Here is a 20,732-nt window from a genome sequence, read left to right as displayed (position 1 = left end):
TATTCTTGCCTAAATACCTATGATTAAAAGTACTTTGGTCTAAGGATATACTAATTTATTTTTCATATAATGTCTGTTATGTTCTAGAATTTGTGGGAAAAAAGTTCTCCTCTGTATGATTTTTTTCAGACTGCATTTTGGTTGTAGTGATGGTCAACTTTTACACGTTGGAGATTAACAGTTACAATGTTGTCCTGGGATCAAGACGACTTTTATAGGCTTTAAAGATGCATGACCCACATCTCAGGAAAATAAAATTTCATTAAAAAGTAATAATTCCAGGTAAATAGATGTACTGATTAAACCCAGCCCCTGAGCAATCAAGAATTCAGGTGTCTCTCACACCGCAAATAAATTAGGAAAGAGCAACCTTTCTACCTGAGTGAAGTGACTTTTTTTTTAAAGATTTAATACTTTTAAACTGAAAAAAAAAGTTTAGTGTATCCTTATAAACGATTCACAAAGTTCTGGCTAAGGCACTCACATGCAAAAGGACAGTTCTGTCTTTTCTTTTTGTGTCTGTTTTGTTTATAATGGTCTAATAAATAACAAATGCTCAAGATGCACTTATTTGCCATTTCCTTTCCCAGAAGGAAACTCATGCCTTTCATGCAAGTGGTTTTCTGTAAGTTTTCCAGGTCCAAATTAAAATTTTTGATTAAATTAAAAAGAATTTCTGAGATTAATTGCATAAAACAAAGTCTACTTACAGAAGTGTGCCACAGATTCCATAGCATAGATTGACCAGCACATGCAGGGGAATATATCCTTCCGGGTGAGTGAACGAAGTTATGACAAACCTAAAGATCAGGTGTTTTGCATCTGTCACTAAAACCTATGGGCTCTGTAGTAGTAACAGATGACCTCCCCCACATGGTTCTCTCCTGCTATCACAACCTGTTTTGCACCTTCAAAACTCTCCTCCAAGTTTTCATGCCACACTGAGGTCATGAGGTCAATAACCCTCAGTTTTGTGCTACAAAGCTATTACTCTGGCCAGCTTTATATATTTCTCCTGTTTTCAAGAGACTTTAGGTCTATATTGTTAAGTAAGAGAGCCATAGAGCTAACTCAATTCCTGGATCTCTTTTTGTTCTCGCTGCTCAGTTGATAGCTTACTCTCTCAGGCTTTTATGGACCACTCTAGTGAACACTGTCAAGAAAAAACAGTTAGGAAGGACGTTTAGTCCAAGCAGTTTTGAAACAAATCACTTGGCAGTCCCAGCTCTCTCAGCCCTTCCTCATCTGAAAGATGCTCCAGCCCCTTAATAATCTTTGTAGCCCCATGGTGGACTCACTCCAGTACGTCCGTGCCTCTCTTGTACTGCGGAGCTCAGAACTGGACACAGTACTCCAGATGTGGTCTCACCAGTGCTGAGGAGATGGGAAAATCACTTCTCTTGAGCTGCTGATCTTCCTAATGCAGCCCAGGATTGCTGCCCTTAAGGTGCATTGCTGTCTCATATTCAACTCGCCATCCTTCTCAGCAGAGCTGTTTTCCAGCCAGTCAGCCCCAAGTAAGTACTGGTGCCTGGGGTTGTTTCTCCCCAGGGGCAGGATTTTGAATTTCCCTTTATTTAACTTAATGAGATTTCTGTCTGCTCGTGTACACAGCCTGTTGAGTTCCCTCTGAATGGCAGCACAAACAACTGTTGTAATAATTACTTCTCAGTTTTATATCTGCAGACTTGAGGAAGGTGCACTTGGTCCCAACACCCAGATCACTGATGTTAAACAGTATTGGATCCAGTACTGACCCCTGGATTATACTGCATGTCAGAATGAAAAGATTCTTGGGTGCCTGGAGTATTTTGTCCTACTCTGGAACATTGTTAATTTTATATGGATAGAAAAACTTGCAGAAAGCAAGTCTAGCATTTAACAAGCAGGAAGGATTGCCACATCTGTGGAGCCTATACTGAAAGTAGGGGCTTGTCTCCAATGATTACTGTGGAGTACTCATGACTCAGGATAACCTAACCTACTCTGAGATTTTTTCAAATTTCATCATTACTCCAGGTGGAGATTGCACTGCTTATTACCAAAATTTTGTTCAGGCACAGACTTGCAGTTTCAGTTGCGTTCCAAGTGAGAGGAGTGATGGTGCATACCATCTGTCTCCATTCTATGCAGGAAGGTATATACTTGTGGTGGAAGTTGTGAGCTCTCAAACATGCAGATCTCTAAATTTCCAACAAAGATTTGTTTCATTGAGTACTTACTATATTTCAGACAACACCAAAGGGATTGATTAAAAGCAGTTTTTGTTGTTTGAGCATAAACTCCAGAATTTATGTATGCATATGTGTTCATATATATGTATATATAAACATGGACATAAGCGTTTTCTTAATTATTATCTGTGTCAATGTTTATATAAGTATGATTAGTCTTTTTAAATGAAATGATAGAAGCATTTTTTTTTTCTATATTCCTACTTTGATAAGACTCAAAAGCTGCTGGTGTTTGCTCTCTTCAGGAAAAGATAAGGTATTATCAGTATTCTTTTTAATTTGTTTGTTCATATTTAACTTATCATCTATCCCATTGTCTTCTTTTGACAAGAGCTAATAGGATGTGGTCTTGTCCCTTTTTTCTTGCTGGTATTAGAAGCTGTCCTTGTAGGATACTTTTCTGTCATTGTCTATAGTTGTTTCATCAGGTTTCTTTTCTCCTCCAATCCTCCAGATAAAATAAAATTGCAAAAATCTTACAACTTAACTGCACACAGAAAAAATCCCTTTCTCATCCTGTTGGTCTGAAACATAAGACTTGGAACACTGCTTTTCTCCTGGTTTTCTGTTTGGTTTTGTTGGGGGTTTTTTTGGGTTTTTTTTTGTTTGTTTGTTTTTTACACCAGTACTCTAGCCAAAATATCACTGAGTTATATCTTCCCTTTAGTAAGTCTTGATTCTTGCTCTGTCACATCTTGTCTCCATTTTACTGCCTCTCCTCTTCAGCTCTACGTGGATTTTTCTTCGTTCTATATTACTAAAGCTCTGTTTTGAGCAGCTGAAACTGAGCCTCACAGGAAAAGATCCATGATCCGCAACATGCCTATTGAGACAAATTCATAATGTGGTTTTAATATTTCCCTCCTCCTCCTCCTCTTCCACCCCACCCCACCCCACCCCCCTGCCCCAATTTTCTAAAAGTAGCAGCAGGGTTAAGAAGATACAGATCTGATTTTCCTTGGTGTCATTGAAGAGTCAGAAGGAAATAGATACCTTTCTAGGAAACGAGAAGGAAGAGAACCAAGCAAACCAGCCTTGTACAGCTAGGGCCACTTGACCATCTCAGCTGTTCTGAATAGTGTGGATGACTAACATGCTTCATTAATTTCTAACACTCTACCCATTTTTATCAAAATTACCAGTGTAACATGTCAGAGCTTGCTGTATGGTAGCAATCATTTTTCACTACAACTTTCAGCTGTCAAAGGTCTGTGTTGGAGAGCGGGAGGGATCCAGTACTAGAATCTAAAGAACACAGTCTTAATACATCTGTGAAAGCAACCATATACCAAAGTATATGTTCCAAACTATTTCCTCTTCCCCCCTGCATTGTTTCTCATTCCAGCCAGTACAGCAGAGACTAGAGAACTATGCATATCAAAATGGTGAACATTAAAAACCATGTCAAAATAAATATCTTGGATGGAGCAGCAGATTCTAATAAGATGTTTGTCAAAAATGCTTTGACTAGCTCTGGTCAGTACACTCAAAATAATCCTCGTTGCTTCCCCATGATGAATACGGCATCCTGAGTTGTCATTGTATGTTTTGAGACATACAACCAGGAATAATTTCAGTCGTACAGTGTGTTAAGACACTGCATATTTTTTGGATTTCAGATAATAATTTCTAAAGCACTTTGTTTAGAAATACTACTGGGTCTAGAGTTATTATTCAAGCAACTAGTATACAATATGCAAAGTGAATAAGAGCAAGGACAGGCCATAAAAAGAAGACAAAAAATCAGACGTATGTGTTACTTTTTTCTTATTTTCTTGTATTATTGCCCATTTTATAAAACCAGAATAAATTTATAAATATTCAAAGAGTGCCCAAACATTCAGCATCCTTTTTTTTTTTTATTATTATTTTTTATTTCAATTATTGTTTTGCAAAGTAAAATTTAAAATATAATGTAAAGGTAGGGAACTTTGATTCATCGCTAAATATTAAGACATCATTACCCTTGTTTTGTCACAGGGTCTTTAATCATTTTATCTCCAGGAATTTGTCTTTCACTCACTGGTTACTGCTATCAATATAGCATTTGGAAAAGCTGTTTGAGCCATGAAATAATGACCTAAGATTTTGAAGTGGCACCACTATAAATCTTAAGTTATTGGTATAATTGATTTTAATGTCAAAAGTTCTTGGTTTAACTTAGCAGGTTAAGTCTTGTAATGGAGAAAATGCTAGGAAAAACATTAGAATGTAAAGAGAAAAAGATCAATGTATTAAATATTAAGGCTACCAGCATGCCAAAATAAGTTTGGGTTGAATCACAGTATCCTGCTTTAAAGCCAGAGTGAAAGGAGGGAGTTGGCTTACAGATTTAGAAGTGCTAAAATTAAACAGTATACTGCACAAAGTGGCATTATTCTGCAGTAAGTGTCCTAATGCATTTAGTAGGGTATTTTTGTATACTGATTAGGAGCCAATTGATTTTTAATTACCCACTTGCCCAGAGGAAGTGATTTTATTTATTTTTTTTTTAAGACAAATAAAGTAGTAATAAAGTTGTTTTGGTTTGGTTTGATTTGGTTTTAATTGTCATCAGTCACTGAGGTAAAGAGTGGGCAAGTAGCTTATATGCCACGGCAGGTACATTTTTGGTAAATTAATACATTTCATGAGACAGAGGATTTGTTTCAGTTTCTGATCAAGGCTCTTGGGACCAATTATCCAGCTAGACTCTTTGTTTATTCTATTTTTCCACCCTGCCTAGGATTCTTGAGGCCTGATTCTTGATCAGGTTCTCTTGCTGGATATCACAGTTAATAATAGAAGAAATGCTTTCAGTCTTTGCTAAACTACTACTCATCTGTGTGAGAGAGAAGTAGTGGGAACTGAATTCATGAAGGTTGAAGCTGTTTTGGAGTTAAGAAAATAATGGAAATTATGAGCAGACTCAAGGAGTGAGAAGGGAGAAAAAAGCTTGAGAATTCAGAAAAGTGGAATAATTGAGTTTATTTTTTTTTCAGATAGTGACACTTCATTGTGCTCAGAGACAGAGGAAAAGATTGCGTTGCCAAAGAGATATAGCAATCCTCTTTAATTCTAAAATAACAGTTTTGGGTTTAGATGAATTGTCACATGAAACTCTGAGTCAGTTCTGTACCTTTTCTAAAAGAAAAATTGCAAGCAAAAATTCTGTTTTTATCAAAAATCCTTCATACAGGCTTTTCAGCTGAAACGTAGTTAACAAATCTTCAGATATTTTATATTTTATATTTAAATATCTCATTATTTTTTAAATGAAGAAATATTAATTGTGATTTTTGATACAAATTTACAGTTCACACTTTATTTTGGATTATATATCATAGCACAAAGCAATACACAGAAATTTGAATAAAATATTTTTCATTTAACAAAATAAAAAATCAATCTCTAAAAAATCAAGGTTTCTACAAATTTTAAACACATGAAATGCTTCAAAGGCTGACATTTCTAATATCTTTAGGAGTCCACTTTTTAAGGACAACATTCGTTATATATTGCAAGATTTTTTGTTTGTTGGTTTTAAATTTTCCTTGAAAACATTTTATTGAAAGAAGAAGGCATGTGTTTTTCTGCTTTCACATAGTTATAAAGTCTTTTCCATTGAGATGAGAATCTGGCTTGTGATATTTAGAGACTGTCATGGTTTTGGCTAAATTGGCCAATGGCCAGCGACAGATGCTCCCCCCCAACCTCTTTGTACATGGAGAGGAGGAGGAGAGATAAAGAGTTATGAGTTTAGAAGAAACTAAACTACTTTAATGAAATATTAATAATAAAATAATAAGGAAATAATGAAATAGATACAGTATATACAAAACCATATTAAGCCTCCAGGATGACGCTTTTCTGTTTCCGACCCTCCAACAGGGCCAATAATGAAATTAGCTGACCTTGGTTGTTATAGCAATAAGTATACGCAAAAGCCTCTCTGCGTACCGTTCCTTGGCACAAACTGTAAACATTGGTCTTTTCATTCTGAAAACGAACCGTTTTTGACACAACATGCTGTTAGTTTCAGAAAGTTGGAAGAGGCCTAGCTAAGAAGTAAAATTACTGAACAGAAAGTTGGTTCTGTTTTATCTCAAACCAGGACAGAGACTGAACTAATTATGAAAGGCCAAAGACAAAGAAAAAAGGGTTGTCTGTAGATTACTTGAACTGCAAAATCTCTGGAAAACAGTTAGCAGGCATGTCTGTGATAGTGAATTCAAGAGTCTGGCACAACATAAACAAGTTCTAAAAACTATTTCTTATTGACATGTAAGTAATTGTTATCATTAAAATATCCCTGATTCCAGTAGACATGAACTAGAATTGTTATACTAGTTAATTTTCAATTTAGCATGGAAAGATTGAAATTATTATCATGAATTCATATTTAAAAATAAAACAGTAGCCAGAGCTAGGTAAACTCCCAGACTTTGTTAGATCACCAATGTTAATTATGCATACACTGGTAAAATAGATTTCAGCATTACACATGACTAAAAGACAAAACAACATATTATTGCATCTTGGACCATTATGAAAGCTATTTTCATATCCCAAAGGCCTTGAAATACCATTTTATTTTAAATAAAAGTAATTTTCTTTCATCTGATCCATACAGTTTTGAAGGCTATCTTTATTTCATGACAACCTGTAAATAGCCCAGTGATTTTATTATGCTTGCAATATAAGTTAATGAAAGGTGGGTCTCAGAACCATTATTGATTGCTCCAATGATATTTTAAACATTCATTTTTAAATCTGTACAAAAAGACAATTGCTATTTTTTCTTCGTTTTGTTGTTGATAATCTTAAAAAGCAAGTGCAAACAGAAAATGATGCACAATATTCTAAACATTTGTGTTTTACATTAAACCTGTAAGTCCTGAACTCATCCTGAATATTAAGCCTAAATTATTAAACACTTATGCTTAAATACTAAATTCAATTCTCTTTAGTGCCTAACTCTAAATGTTATTCTTCAAGTATATTTTAAATATTTATATTATTTTATTAAATAGAATAAACTTTTCACTGAACAGTCCTCCTGCCTCAGGATGTGATTAAAGTAGAAGTTTTGTTATGTCACATATCTAAGAAATACTTCTGTCCTGATCTCTTAAGCTTATCATCACAGACTCGGTCTTTAGGCTGTTTCAACAACATCTTTCTTCCTCTAATTGATCATTATTCAAATAAAAGAACATTTTTCTTGTATTTGTGTTTAATTTGTGTAACAACTGCTGGAGACTCAGAAAAGGATGCAGAAAATGTATAGAAATATTCAAGGAAGAATGTTCCAACAAAGCCTGTTGAATACAAACATGCAAATGGAAAATCTGACTCAAGAAGTCCTAGTCTGTGGATTAGTGGAGTCAGAAGGGGATCCTGGAGGATCTTGAAGAAGGAGAAGGATCACAATATATTTGCTATGGTTTTCATCATTTTCTCTACTCGTCTTGAATTGTCAGAGACAGAATACTGGGCTAAGTTAACTTTGTCCTGACCTTCTAGTATTGGGATTATATATACTAATTACAGAGGTAGTAAAGATGTTCAAGATATTTACAACATCCTGGAAATAATTTTCTGTATACGCCCCAGGAGAGGATTGAAGGAAAGCTTTAAAGATGGTCAGAGGCTAGATCTCCTTAAGTTGAGAGGTAGGGGGAACTGGACTTGATTAGGCTAGTGAAAACAAATATAAGGGGTAACCTAAAATCAGTTTACTACCTCTTGAAGGGGAGTTACAGAGATGATGGAGCTAAATAGTTTTAAATTGTGATATAAAAAGGGACTAGAACCATAAAAACAATCTTTGGAGGTTCTGATTACTGAATAGGATTTTGTGTTGGCCTCAAGTAGGAGGTTGAAGTAGATGACCTGTTTTCCAAAGACATTGATACTTTTCCTGTATTTAAAAAATAAGATGCTGTAGGCTTAAAAGAAAGTTTTATAAGCATTCTGTGATCTCATGTTTTCTTAAATACAAATAGATAAACTAATCAGAATAGAATCCCATTTCTCTCTCCCTAGGAAATCATGAATCTTTATTAACAAAGAGGGGTTTTAAAAGGTATTTATTTATTTATTTATTTAAACTCACACAGTTTTGTGGAGTCTTACATGCAACCTTTGATTACTTTCCTTTGGCAATACTAAATTTCATGCTCTATAAAAATGCTTGCAAGTTTTTGAGAAACAGTATGGTTGGTGAAGACTAAGATCAAAAAACTTGCCAAGTCCAAAAGTTCAGTTAGCATAGTATCTTGTCCTGACACATTTATAGCACCAGTAGCTATAACTGATATCCTGGAAACAGTGAAAATACAGGTCACCACACAGAGATACATTTCTGGTGCAATCTCCCAGTTTAGGATTAGTAGTATAGGATTAAAAGAAATCAAACACAAAAATGTTTTTGTTTACACTGTAAGAAAGAACAAACCTCCCCAACTGAAAAACTCTAATTTTGATGCTGCAGTTCCTGTTCTGGAGAACTATGCAATTTACCCTTAAAATAGATGCTTAATCCATGTTCCATTCTCTGATACACATCCAAAATATAAAGACTGAGCTTTATATAAATGTACAGAGGTATTTTCTATTAAACTAATTTCTCCCTTCACCATTAAAATAAGGTTGAAATTTGTTATTTAATTAAAATAATATTTTACTGGCTTTGATACAAAATGATGTGACTTCCAGACTTATTTTTTATATTCCCATACATATGTACACACACACACAAATATATATATATCCTACAGATTTCCCAGGAGAAATTTACACATATAATAATGTACTATAAATGTAACATATCATGACAAGGAGAAGTATATGATTTTTATTTTTTTTTTCACAGAAATTTTCAGAGTTGCAAGGGACCTCTAGATATCTTCTAGTCCAACTCCCCTGTTAAAGCAGGATTGCCTAGAGCACATCACTCAGGACTGCATCCAGGCGGGTCTTGAAAGCCTCCAGTGAAGGGGAATCCACAACCTCCCTGGGCAGCCTGTTCCAGTGCTCTGTCACCCTCACCGTAAAACAGTTTTTTCTCATATTTGATTGGAACTTCCTATGTTCTAGCTTGTGCCCATTACCCATCGTCCTGTTACCAGGAACCAATGAAAAGAGTCTGGCTCCTTAAACCCACCCTTTACATACTTGTAAACGTTAATAAGGTCTCCCCTCAGCCTTCTCCAGGCTAAAGAGTCCCAGCTCTCTCAGCCTTTCCTCATAAGGGAGATGCTCCAGTCCCTCAATCATCTTTGTTGCCCTACGTTGGACTCTCTCCAGTAGTTCCCTGTCTCTCTTGAACTGGGGAGCCCAGAATTGGACACAGTACTCCAGTTGTGGCCTCACCAGTGCAGAGTAGAGGGGGAGAACGACATTCCTTGACCTGCTGGCCACACTCTTCCCTATGCAGCCCAGAATTCCATTGGCCTTTTTGGTGACAAGGGCACATTGCTTACTCATGGACAATTTACTGTCTACCAAGACCCCCAGATCCTTTTCTTCAGAGTTGCTTTCCAGCAGGTCCACCCCTAACCTATACTGGTGCATAGCGTTCTTCCTCCCCAGGTGCAGGACCCTACACTTGTCCCTTGTTGAACCTCATTAGGTTCTTCTCTGCCCAGCTCTCCAGCCTGTCTAGGTCACGCTGGATGGCAGGACGGCCCTCTGGGGCGTCAGTCAGCCCACCCAGTTTGGTATCATCAGCGAACTTGCTGAGCATACACTCTATCCCCTCATCCAGGTTGTTGATGAATATGTTAAACAATACTGGTCCAAGTATTGACACCTGGGGGACACCACTGGTTACAAGCCTCCAACTCAACGCTGCTCCATTAATCGCCAGCTCTCAATCCACCTCACTGTCCCCTTGTCTAGTTCACACTTCCTCAGTTTCCTAAGGAGGATGCTATGAGAGACAGTGTCAAAAGCCTTGCTGAAGTCAAGGTAGATGGCTGCTGCTCTGCCCTCATCCAGCCAACCAGTTATAACATCACAGAAGGCTATGAGATTGATCAAGCATGATTTACCCTTGGTAAATCCATGTCGGCCACTTCCAATAACTTCCTGCTCTTGAACGTGCTTTGATATGACATCCAGAATGAGTCCCTCCATTACCTTCCCAGGGAGGGAGGTGAGACTAACCGGTCTGTAGGTCCCTGGGTCCTCCTTCCTGCCCTTTTTGAAGACTGGAGTGATATTGGCCTTCCTCCAGTCCTCAGGCACCTCTCCTGTTCCCTGTGACCTTTCAAAGATGATGGAGAGTGGTCTAGCAATAACATCTGCTAGCTCTCTCAGCACTCGCAGATGCATCTCATCAGGGCCCATGGACTTATGGATGTCCAGTTTGGCCAAGTGATGTCTAACCTGATCTTCCTCTACTGGGAAAACTCTTCCTCTCTCCAGACATTCTCCCTTGCCTCCAGGGCCTGGGATTCATGAGGGACAGCTTTAGCAGTGAAGACTGAAACAAAGAAGGCATTCAGTAACTCTGCCTTCTCTGTGTCTTCCACCACTAGGGTGCCCATCTCATTTGTTAGTGGGCCTACATTTTCCCTAGTCTTCCTTTTTCTATTGATATACTGAAAGAACCTCTTTTTGTTATCTTTAACCATGGTGGCCAAGACGAGTTCTGCTTGAGCTTTGGCCCTTCTAATTTTTGCCCTGCATAGCTTCACTATATCTGTGTATTTTTCGTAAGTACCTAACCCCCTTTTCCAAAGATCATAAACTTTCTTTTTTTTCCTGAGGTCCAGCCAAAGCTCTGTATTTAGCCAGACTGGTCTTCTTCCCTGTTTGCTCGTTTTTTGGGACTTGGGGATGGACTTCTCCTGAACTTTTAAGAGTTCCTCCTTGAAGTAAGACCAGCCTTCCTGGGCACCTTTGCCCTTCAGGACTGTTCCCCAAGGGACACTCTCAACTGTGCTCCTAAGCAGGCCAAAGTTTGCCTTTTGGAAATCTAAGGTGGCAGTTCCGCTGGCTCCCCGCCTTGCTTCACCAAGAATTGAAAATTCTGTCATTCCATGGTCACTCTGCCCAAGACGACCTCCAATCTTTACATCCCTTACACGACCTTCTCTGTTAACAAGCAGCAGGTCCAGCAGGGCACTTTCCCTAGTTGGCTCCCTCACCAGCTGTGTTAGGAAGTTGTCTTCCACACACTCCAGGAACCTCCGGGACTGTTCCCTCTCTGCTGTGTTATATTTCCAGCAGACATCTGGGAAGTTAGAAGTCCCCCACAAGAACAAAGGCGAGCCATTGCGAGACCTCTGCCAGCTGCTTATAGAATATTTCATCGGCCTCTACATCCTGGTTGGGGGGTCTATAACAAACTCCCACCACAATGTCCGGCTTACTGGCCTTCCCCCTTGATTCTTATCCATAAACACTCAAGAATGTCATCATGCACATTGTTAAGCTCTTGGCATTCAAAACTGCCCCTGACATAGAGGGCCGCCCCACCACCTCTCCTTCCTTGCCTAACCCTTCTGAAGAGTTGGTAGCCGTCAATCACCGCACTCCAATTGTGTGTGTCTTCCCACCACGTTTCTGTGATAGCAACTATATCATAGTTTCCCTGCTGTACAATGGCCTCCAACTCTTCCTGTTGCCCATGCTGTGTGCATTCGTGTAGATGCACTTCAGCTGGGCTAATTGCCTTGGCACTTTATTGGGGGGACAAGGCCTTATTCCCACCTGTCTGCACTCAGACATTTCTTCAGTTGCCAACTCATCACTACTTCTCATGTCTTTGCTAGCACATGGGTCATCATCTCCCACCTCCACTGCAACAATAGGCTGCAAGACCTTGCTAGCGCTTTTACCCACCAGCACTGGCATGCTGCTCCCAGGCACCTCTTTAGTCACTCTGATTACATCCCTGTCCCCCTAGTTCAAAGCCCTTTCAATGAGTCCTGCCAACTCCTGTCCCAGAATCCTTCTTCCCCTTTTGGTTATGCTTTCCCCACCTGTCGCCAGCATGCCTGGTGTCCTATATATCAATCCATGATCAAAGTAACCAAAGTTCTGCCAGTTGCACCAGCCTCTGAGCCAGGAGTTAATCTCCTGACTCTTCCTGTTTATCCCCTCATCAATCCCTGCAACTGGTGGGATAGAGGAGAACACTACTTGTGCCTCTGATCGCTTAACCAGCCATCCCAGGGCTCTGAAGTCTCTCTTCATTGCCCTTAGACTTCTGGTAGCTATCTCATCGTTACCTACTTGAAATATCAGTAGTGGATAATAATCTGATATGTAGGAAACATCTAAGTCACAATGTTATTAAAATAAAAATCACAGAATCATTGAATGGTTTGGGTTGTAAGCCTTTCTTTATAGGAGAGATGTTACATGCCTCTTATCATTTTCATAGACCTCCTCTGGTCCAAAATTCCTTAGAGTATCTAAATCCTTGTTCTTGTTCTCATTGTGATCTTGCCCCTGGGAACCGTGGGAGCTGGGCAGTAGATGGAGGTGAGACGACAAGAGGAATACTTGAGTGAGATCAATACTGAGTTAATGGTGAATTTTCCCAGATTACAAGGTGGGGTTTTTTTGGTGAGCAATCATTTTACTCTCTACAAGAAGCTTCAAAAAGTAATGAAGACACTGTGAAAGCTATCCATACTACATATTTTAGATAGCCAGATACTTATAACAGGATGAATTTGGAAAACATTTTTCCCCTCCACTGGTTGTAGAAGGAACCTAAATAATTTGCTTAAAATAGTTACCAATTATTTTTAGATAGCTGGCACTGGGTGAGATGATTCCTATGCCTCATAGTGCTGCTTCTTTCTTTTCAGAGTAAAATGGGAAACAAAAATCAGGGGACAAGCAAACATATCTTCTTTACCTTGGTTATCATGCACCAGATGATCAAATCATATACAGATTAATAAAGGTAATGTTAACATCAAATGTCACCAGTCACTATCAAGCTATGGCTTCCTTAAGAAAGAGAAAACGTTTTGTCTGCATAGCTCAGACAGACACTAATTTCTATGCAGGAGTTTTTAGGACTTTCTCCATTAGCCATACTGATTTAATTTTTCTTCTGAAGAATCCATGCCATGAATGAGAGTCAGCCAGACTTCAAGCACCATTTTCTTCATTTGATATTTTGTGGTCTGTACTGTGCATTTGCTAAATTGGTTTCAATGTCTGCTTCTCACACAATTTTCTACCCACACACAGTAAACGTTTCTATTACACATACTGCATGTAGCCAGCTGGATAGATATTAGGCAGATATCTGGGGAGATTTCCCATGACTGCTGAATTGATCATTGTTCATTTCAGATATCAAGCCTCAAAAAGTAATACTTAAAAAGGCAAATACAAGTGTTACAATATTAGTTATGCCAATAAAATACCCACTACATGCTCCATTTAACTGAAAAAAGATTGCTTGTACTCTGTTATAAACCTGTGTATTGGGTATAAATGTCAAAGATTTGGCAGTGGGGGTATGCAGGGGTAGCCTCTGCAAGGAGACGCCAGGGGCTGCCCCATGTCAGACACATCTGGTTCTAGTCAACGCCAATGGACCCACTGCAAGACACAGCTGAGCCCCTCAGCCAAGATGGGGGCGCCTTGGGGAAAACATATTTAAGAAAAGGTAAAAAACATTGTGTAGCAGTTGTGAGAGAGAACAGTGTGAAAGAATATGAGAGAAATAACCCTGTGAACACCAAGGTCATTGAAGAAGGATGGGGAGGACATGCTCCAGGTGCCAAAGAAGAGATTCCCCTGCAGCCCATGGTGAAGACCATGGTGAAGCAGTTGCAGGAGGATCCCATGTGGAGCAGGTGGACATGCACTGAAGGCAGCTGCAGTGAATAGAGAGACCATGCTGGAGTAGGTTTTCTGGCAGGAACTGCGACCATGGGGGACCCACACTAGAGCAATGTGTTCCTAATGGAATGTGTACCCTGTGGAAAGGACCCATGCTGGAGCAGATCTTGAAAGAACTGCAGCCTGTGGGAAGGACTCCATGCTGGAGCAGGGAAAAGCGTGAGGAGGAAGGAAATATATGAACTGACTGCAACCCCTAGTCCCCATCCCCCTGTGCCACTCAGTATCAGGAGAAGGTAGAGAGTAGAATGAAGTAGTGAGTTGAGTGAAGAAGGACAGGTGAGGGGCAGAAGGCGTTTTGAGTTTTGTCTTTGTTTCTTACCATCCTACTTAATTTTTAGTTGGCAATAAAATTAATTTTCCCCAAGTTGAGTCTGTTTTGCCTGTGGTGGTAACTGGTAAGTAAACACCCTGTCTTTATCTTGATGCAAAAGCTTTTCTGTCTTATTTTCTCTGCTTGTCCTGTTGAGAAGGGGGAGTTAGACAGCAGCAGGATGGGACTCTAAAAGCCAGCCAAGTGCAACCCAACAAAACCTGAAATTGCAAAATGTCCAAGAGGATATTGCTTCCTGTTAATTATGATTGCCATTGTTGCAATAAAAATACATAACTCAGTGAGCAGACGCTGCAGATGATGTATCTTTCTGATACCTGCATTTTGAGACTTACTTGAACTGGAGCTGATTTCATATCTTCGTCTTCAGTAAAGTTTTCTTTCAAAAATTTGTCTAATACCTGTTTGAATCAGTCCTGACTTTTAGCATCCATGGCATCCTCTGGCAATGAATCTGAGACCACAGTAGAACATTTTGTATTTGCTGTTTCCTTTCTTTAAATTACAATTGTTACCTTATATTTTTTTATAATTCTCCCCAGTTCTTACATTGTTTAATAATAATCTCAGTACTTTTCCAGACTGAGACTTTTTAAAATGTTTGAAGCATAAAAGTATGAAATTTTCATGTGACTATGGATTAGGGAAGAAGAAAAGAAGAGAAGATTCAATGTCATGAAATATTACACTGAGAAAATTAAAAGAAATTCTGGTTACTCTGAGCAAGGGTTGATTATCTGCTCTAATTTAGACACTCAGACACTAGATATCCAGGTTTGAGCTAACCACTGTATGATCTTTTCATTGTCAATGGTGAGAAGTAGGTATGTCCAGTTGGGAACTTCTATCATCCTACAGTAGAAGTCTTTAGAAGTTTGATAAATGTTTTCCTGGGAGTGTCTGTTTCTCTACATTGGCTATCTAGCTGAAATAGACATTTCTATTTTCTACATTAAATAAACCCCAGCTGAGCGGGGACAGTACAGCTGTGATTGATAGGTTTTCAACATTTGGAGGGCATTTATTATAATTTATGCTAGACACTGTGTTCTTAAACTAGGTTCCTTTATCTACCTTCAAATTCAACAAAACCATAGATATTCAGCTAAATGACACTGAACACAGGATGAAAAAAGTAAGCCTTGAGCTTTCTGGCATGGAAGACTTTCCTCAATTTCTTGAAGGGATGATAGGGATAAAAACATTCATTGCAATCTCTTCCAGCTGAAACACTTATCCTCTCTGTGGTGATAAATGATAGAATTAGTAATGCCAAGCAGAGTAGTTACTGTACTGCAGCCTTTGAGGAAATGACTTAGAAGTGTCGCATATAAACAAATTAAAAGTTTCAATCCACAGAAGATTTTTAGTAGCTGTGGTTCATTATGTTAACTACAGTATCCAAGGGAAAAAATAGCACTAATATACAATATTTGGTGTTGCAAATTCATTTTAAATGCAAGACTAAATTCTCTTTTCTGCTCAGCTTCTGTTCACTGAAATACTATGTGGGTCAGGGAAACAACGTATCTTTTTGAATTCTTTGCTGATATTTCAGTGCAGTGGTGGTGTGGATATTCTAACAGCCATCTGTAAATTCACTAGCTGAGAATAACAGAAATTGAATGCTCTGCAGCCAGCTTTACTTTCCAGACTATCATACACACAAGCACGCCTTTACAGCACCTAAGATTTTCCAGCATCATAGCATCACAAAGGAAGTGAAAGGAAGTTAACAAATCAGTAGTTCAACCTCCAATGTTCCATACGGTACCAGGGAGAAAGCCATGATCAATTCCTAGATATTTACTTTGTTCTTACATATATTACATACATATTTCTACCATAAATTTCAATGGAAATCTGCTAATTATGCATTCATAGAAATATATTTAGTCAGTTAAGTTTAAGTTTGAAGAACAATGAATTACACACACCAAAATTCTCTAGAACCACAGTTTTGTTTACATTTCTAAGTAATAACTTTGTGGGGTGAAATATCCATGTGCTATGATGCTCTTATTTGTATTCATATCCTGATGAACAGATGGAAAAATGATCCATTCCTTTCAGTGTTGTCACTGCTTCAGTTACCATAATAATTTGATTTACTATTTCTGGCTCAAACTATTAACTCAAAAAGAAAATTATTGTATTTTGCTGTGTGAATTTAGACTTTGAGCAACAAAACCACACAACAGCACATGCATGTGGTGCACTGTGTTATATAGTAGTTAATAGCATTTTTCCCCACTGTATGTAATATCCTCTTTTCAATATATGATATTTTTGATAGATGAGCTAGGTAGAATTTAACTTTGAGATCCATAAAATCAACCATGACAACCTCAATTTAATTTAGAAGTAATCATTCCTTGGGTACATAAGTAGGCTTAGAAATGTATATGATCAAAAATTAGTGACTTGTGCTGAGCCTTTGCACTCAGTTATATATGAAGACCTAACATGATCTTAATATTCAGACCTATATAAGATTATATGATCGAAACTGAGCCTTAAATTAGGAAGCCAATCATTTGTCCTTCATTTGAGATCTTCGGCTTCTGGTCCAATTCCACTTCAGAATTCTGAACTTAATTTTTAAGACTGTTAATGGATGCATTTCACATATTATTGAAACAGGGATCTGCATACAATTTCTGTAAAGAGCTCTAAAGAACCAAATTAGAAGGTATCAGAAACTGGATATTTCTGTTTTAATTTATTCAGCAGTTTATAAAAAAAGTACAGAAATTGTCAAAGAAATTTTTTTTTTTTCCAGCTATTCACATTTGCATGAAACTGAAAACAAAAATATCTCTGAGAATTAACTATTGGAAATATCTAATTCTATCTTTCTGCAATACCAGTGTTTGATGTAAACTCATTTAACAAAATGCAGACTTAAAAAGGGATATTTTCAGAAGCTAAGCTGAACTTTCCTCAAAGAATTTGTTAATATAATGAGTCTTTGATCCAACATCTAAACCATTAAGGTCAAAGTTTAAAAAGTTTTTACTTTCACTGGCAAAATTAGTTGAGAATACAGAATCCAAAAGGATAAGTTGAGAGGTTTTGGTTTTTAGATGTTATTCAAGATCTCTACTTGTAGTACTACTAAAGACTATGCCCCAGAAGCATTGGAGTTGTTTAATTTAAGCCTTTTAAAAGGTTTAGTTATCTATTTTGAAAGTTTTCATGTTTAAACATATTGGTTCAGAAATTTCAAGAAATAACATATTGGTTCAGAAATTTCAAGTAGATTTTCTGGAATACGGTTTATCATCCTTCCACAGACACCAAGAAGGAAGAGGGTGTTTCTACAGAGGAAAGATAAATCAGAAACACTTCAAAGAAAAGAAATCAGGAAAAAAAAATAATAATCATATTTCAGTGATATGATTAATCTTGTTAAAAAATAAAAACAAAACTTCTACTCCCTTTACACTGGACAATCCCTTGCTTTTTTCCTCTGTGTTTCTTCCCTCTGTGCGTCCCATATTTTAAGGCTGCCACTGGTAGTTTATCAGCTCCCTTCCTCCCTCTTGTGTTGTTGCATGTGGCAGTGGCCCCATAGAGCCATATCTTGCTAGTCAGAAATTACACAACCTATGTGTAGGTAGAAAAATTTCGAGCTGTACAGGGTGGTCAAGCCAGAGGAACTTCATGTTGTTATTTGTTAATTAATTAGTTTGCTTGTTTAGTGTTTCCTTTAAACCCTAAAAAAATTAGCAATATTAACTTTACAAAATATATGAACCCATTTTAGAGCAAATTTCTGGAAAAAACATTCATCTTTTCCCAAAAATAATTTATGTCAAGTAAAACTATCCCTTACCATGGGGTATGTTAGTTATTATAAGAATAATAACAGGGTAAATTCCTTAAAGTAAAGGAAAGATCAGCTCAGTTCTGTGTTGGTTCAGGGTGCAGGGTGAAAAAAAAAACAAACTAGTAAAGTGGAGATTTAGCTGTTCATAAATCCTGCAGGGACATAATATTCACTGGAGGCAAGACCTTGAGAGAAAGGCTAAACAGAAGGTAACAGCTTGAAGAACTGGATTACCCAGGACACACTCAAATTGTAAGCACATCTGTTGTAGGCAGTTGATTTGTTATGATAATTTATGCTCTTAATCTTTTTGTAAATATGCCTAGAAGCAATGCAATGGATACATAGTAACATGCTTCAAAATAAATAAATTAATCTGTGTAGGTGTGAAAATAAGAATTCGGTCTTTTTTCATTTTTTTAGGCAACAAGCCATTACTACTTTCTGTAGCACTTCAAGGTACTGGGATTTTTGGACGTACATGAATAAGGAATGAGCACTAAGTATGCAATATATAAATTACCATTCTGGGACAACAGCATTACAGTCCATCTGCATTTTTTTTTTTTTGTTCCTACCATTTCTGTAACATATAACTGTATGTGTGTGCACATTTATATGTATGTATGTCTCTTCCTTTCCAAAATAAAAAAAAAAAAATATAGCTGATGATGCAACAGAAAACTTTCAGATATCAATTCATTATTATTCTATAATGGAGGAAGTGCTTACCAATGCATATTTTATGATCCTGCACATCACATTAATTCCAATACTCAGAAATGCTGAGGTTATATTCCAGATAAAATATAACTCTTCCTATTTCACACCCTAATTAAGAACAGATTTGAATTCACCTTGCAAAATGCATTAACATTCTGACTTGGAGGTACAGGTCAAATGTAAATTACCTGGCAATTATGAGTGAAAGTCCAGAAAGTGCCAGCTTAAAGTGCCTGAAGACCATTTTTTGTTGACCTCATTAAGAATATTTTAAATGAATGCATAAACACAGAGAAAAAATGGAAAAGCTTTTTAAGTTTTCAATTAATAAGTAGTGTTGATAACGTCTTGGTCAGAAACACGGAAAAAGAAGAAGCTACTTGAAAATTAAATAAATTATTACTATGAAATAATAAAAAATAGACATACCAAATATTTTATATATCATTTTCATTGATAAAACATAATTAATTCCTGATGTTATGCAGTGGTCATAAGTGGGAGTGTAAAAGCATAAGTCACTTTCCAAAATTAGCAAGAGGAGGGTTAGACAGATATAGGCTTATTTTATAGAGTTATGGCATTTAAATTTTATACACATATATATATTCGCATATATACTGTGGGACATCTGCTGTCCATTTTCATACCATTAGTAAGTATTTCCAGCTGACGAGTTCCTTGCCCTGCCTTGCTTTGCCTTGTCTTTTTCTTGCTTTGTCTCTTGCTTTGCCTCTTGCCATGCCTCTTGCCTTGCCTTTTACCTTTTCCACTGAAGTCCTGTTAATTACTTTGTATTTTTCTGGTACTGAATTATGAAAATCAGAGAATGTAGTAGACTAAGTATGATGTAGTTTCTCAAATAATTAAAGGTAAAATACTGATCTTTTTGAGACAAAATAAGTCTGGGGCAGAGATCTTTTGACAACAATTGACAAATGGGACCCTGTTGAGTTTCTGAACTCAAATAAATGAAAAATGCTTGTTTTTACAGTAATCAAAGCTAATATAAAATAAGATTAAGACAACTACCGTTATGATTGTTAGTTGTTGTTTTTTTGTATCATGCAAATAATAAAATTAATTTGGAGCTAATAGAAAATACTTAAGCTTAAGGGAAATGTGATTCTCCTTATCTCATACTCATCTCACTTGTTACCAACTTCTGACTTATTTGTTTTTCACTTTTAAGAACAGTCTAGGACAAGTTATAAAAAACCCCAACAAATACTAAAAGCTTTTTTTAGAGAAATGTCCTGGTTTGAGGTAAAAGAGAATCAACTTTCTGTTCAGTAATTTTACTTGTTAGCTAGGCCTCTTCTAAGTCTCTGAAATTAACAGCATATTGTGCTGAAAACTGCTCATTCTCAGAGTGATAAGACCAACATTTACAGTTAGTGCCAAGGAATGGTATGCAGAGAGGCTCTTGCTTATACTTATTGCTATAACAACCAAGGTCAGTTAATTTTGTTATTCGCCCCATTGGAGGGTCGGAAATGGAAAAGCGTACAGGGGTCACACCTGCAGGGAGGAGTGGGCAGGACAGGTGACCCAAAACTGACTAACAAGGGTATTCCATCCCATCTGCCCCATGCTCAGTATAAAAGCTGAGGGATCAAAGGGTCAGTCTCTTTTCTTCAATGGCTGACATCTGCAGAGGACCCTGTCTATTCATCTGCCTTTGATCCCGATCCATGGGTTCCTGACTCCAGCTGTGGAATCCAGTTCCCACCCATCTCTGAGTCCA

Source organism: Chroicocephalus ridibundus, chromosome 1 (genome assembly GCF_963924245.1).
Source record: "Chroicocephalus ridibundus chromosome 1, bChrRid1.1, whole genome shotgun sequence".
Lineage (NCBI taxonomy): Eukaryota > Metazoa > Chordata > Aves > Charadriiformes > Laridae > Chroicocephalus > Chroicocephalus ridibundus.
Note: the sequence above shows the minus strand (reverse complement) of the source record.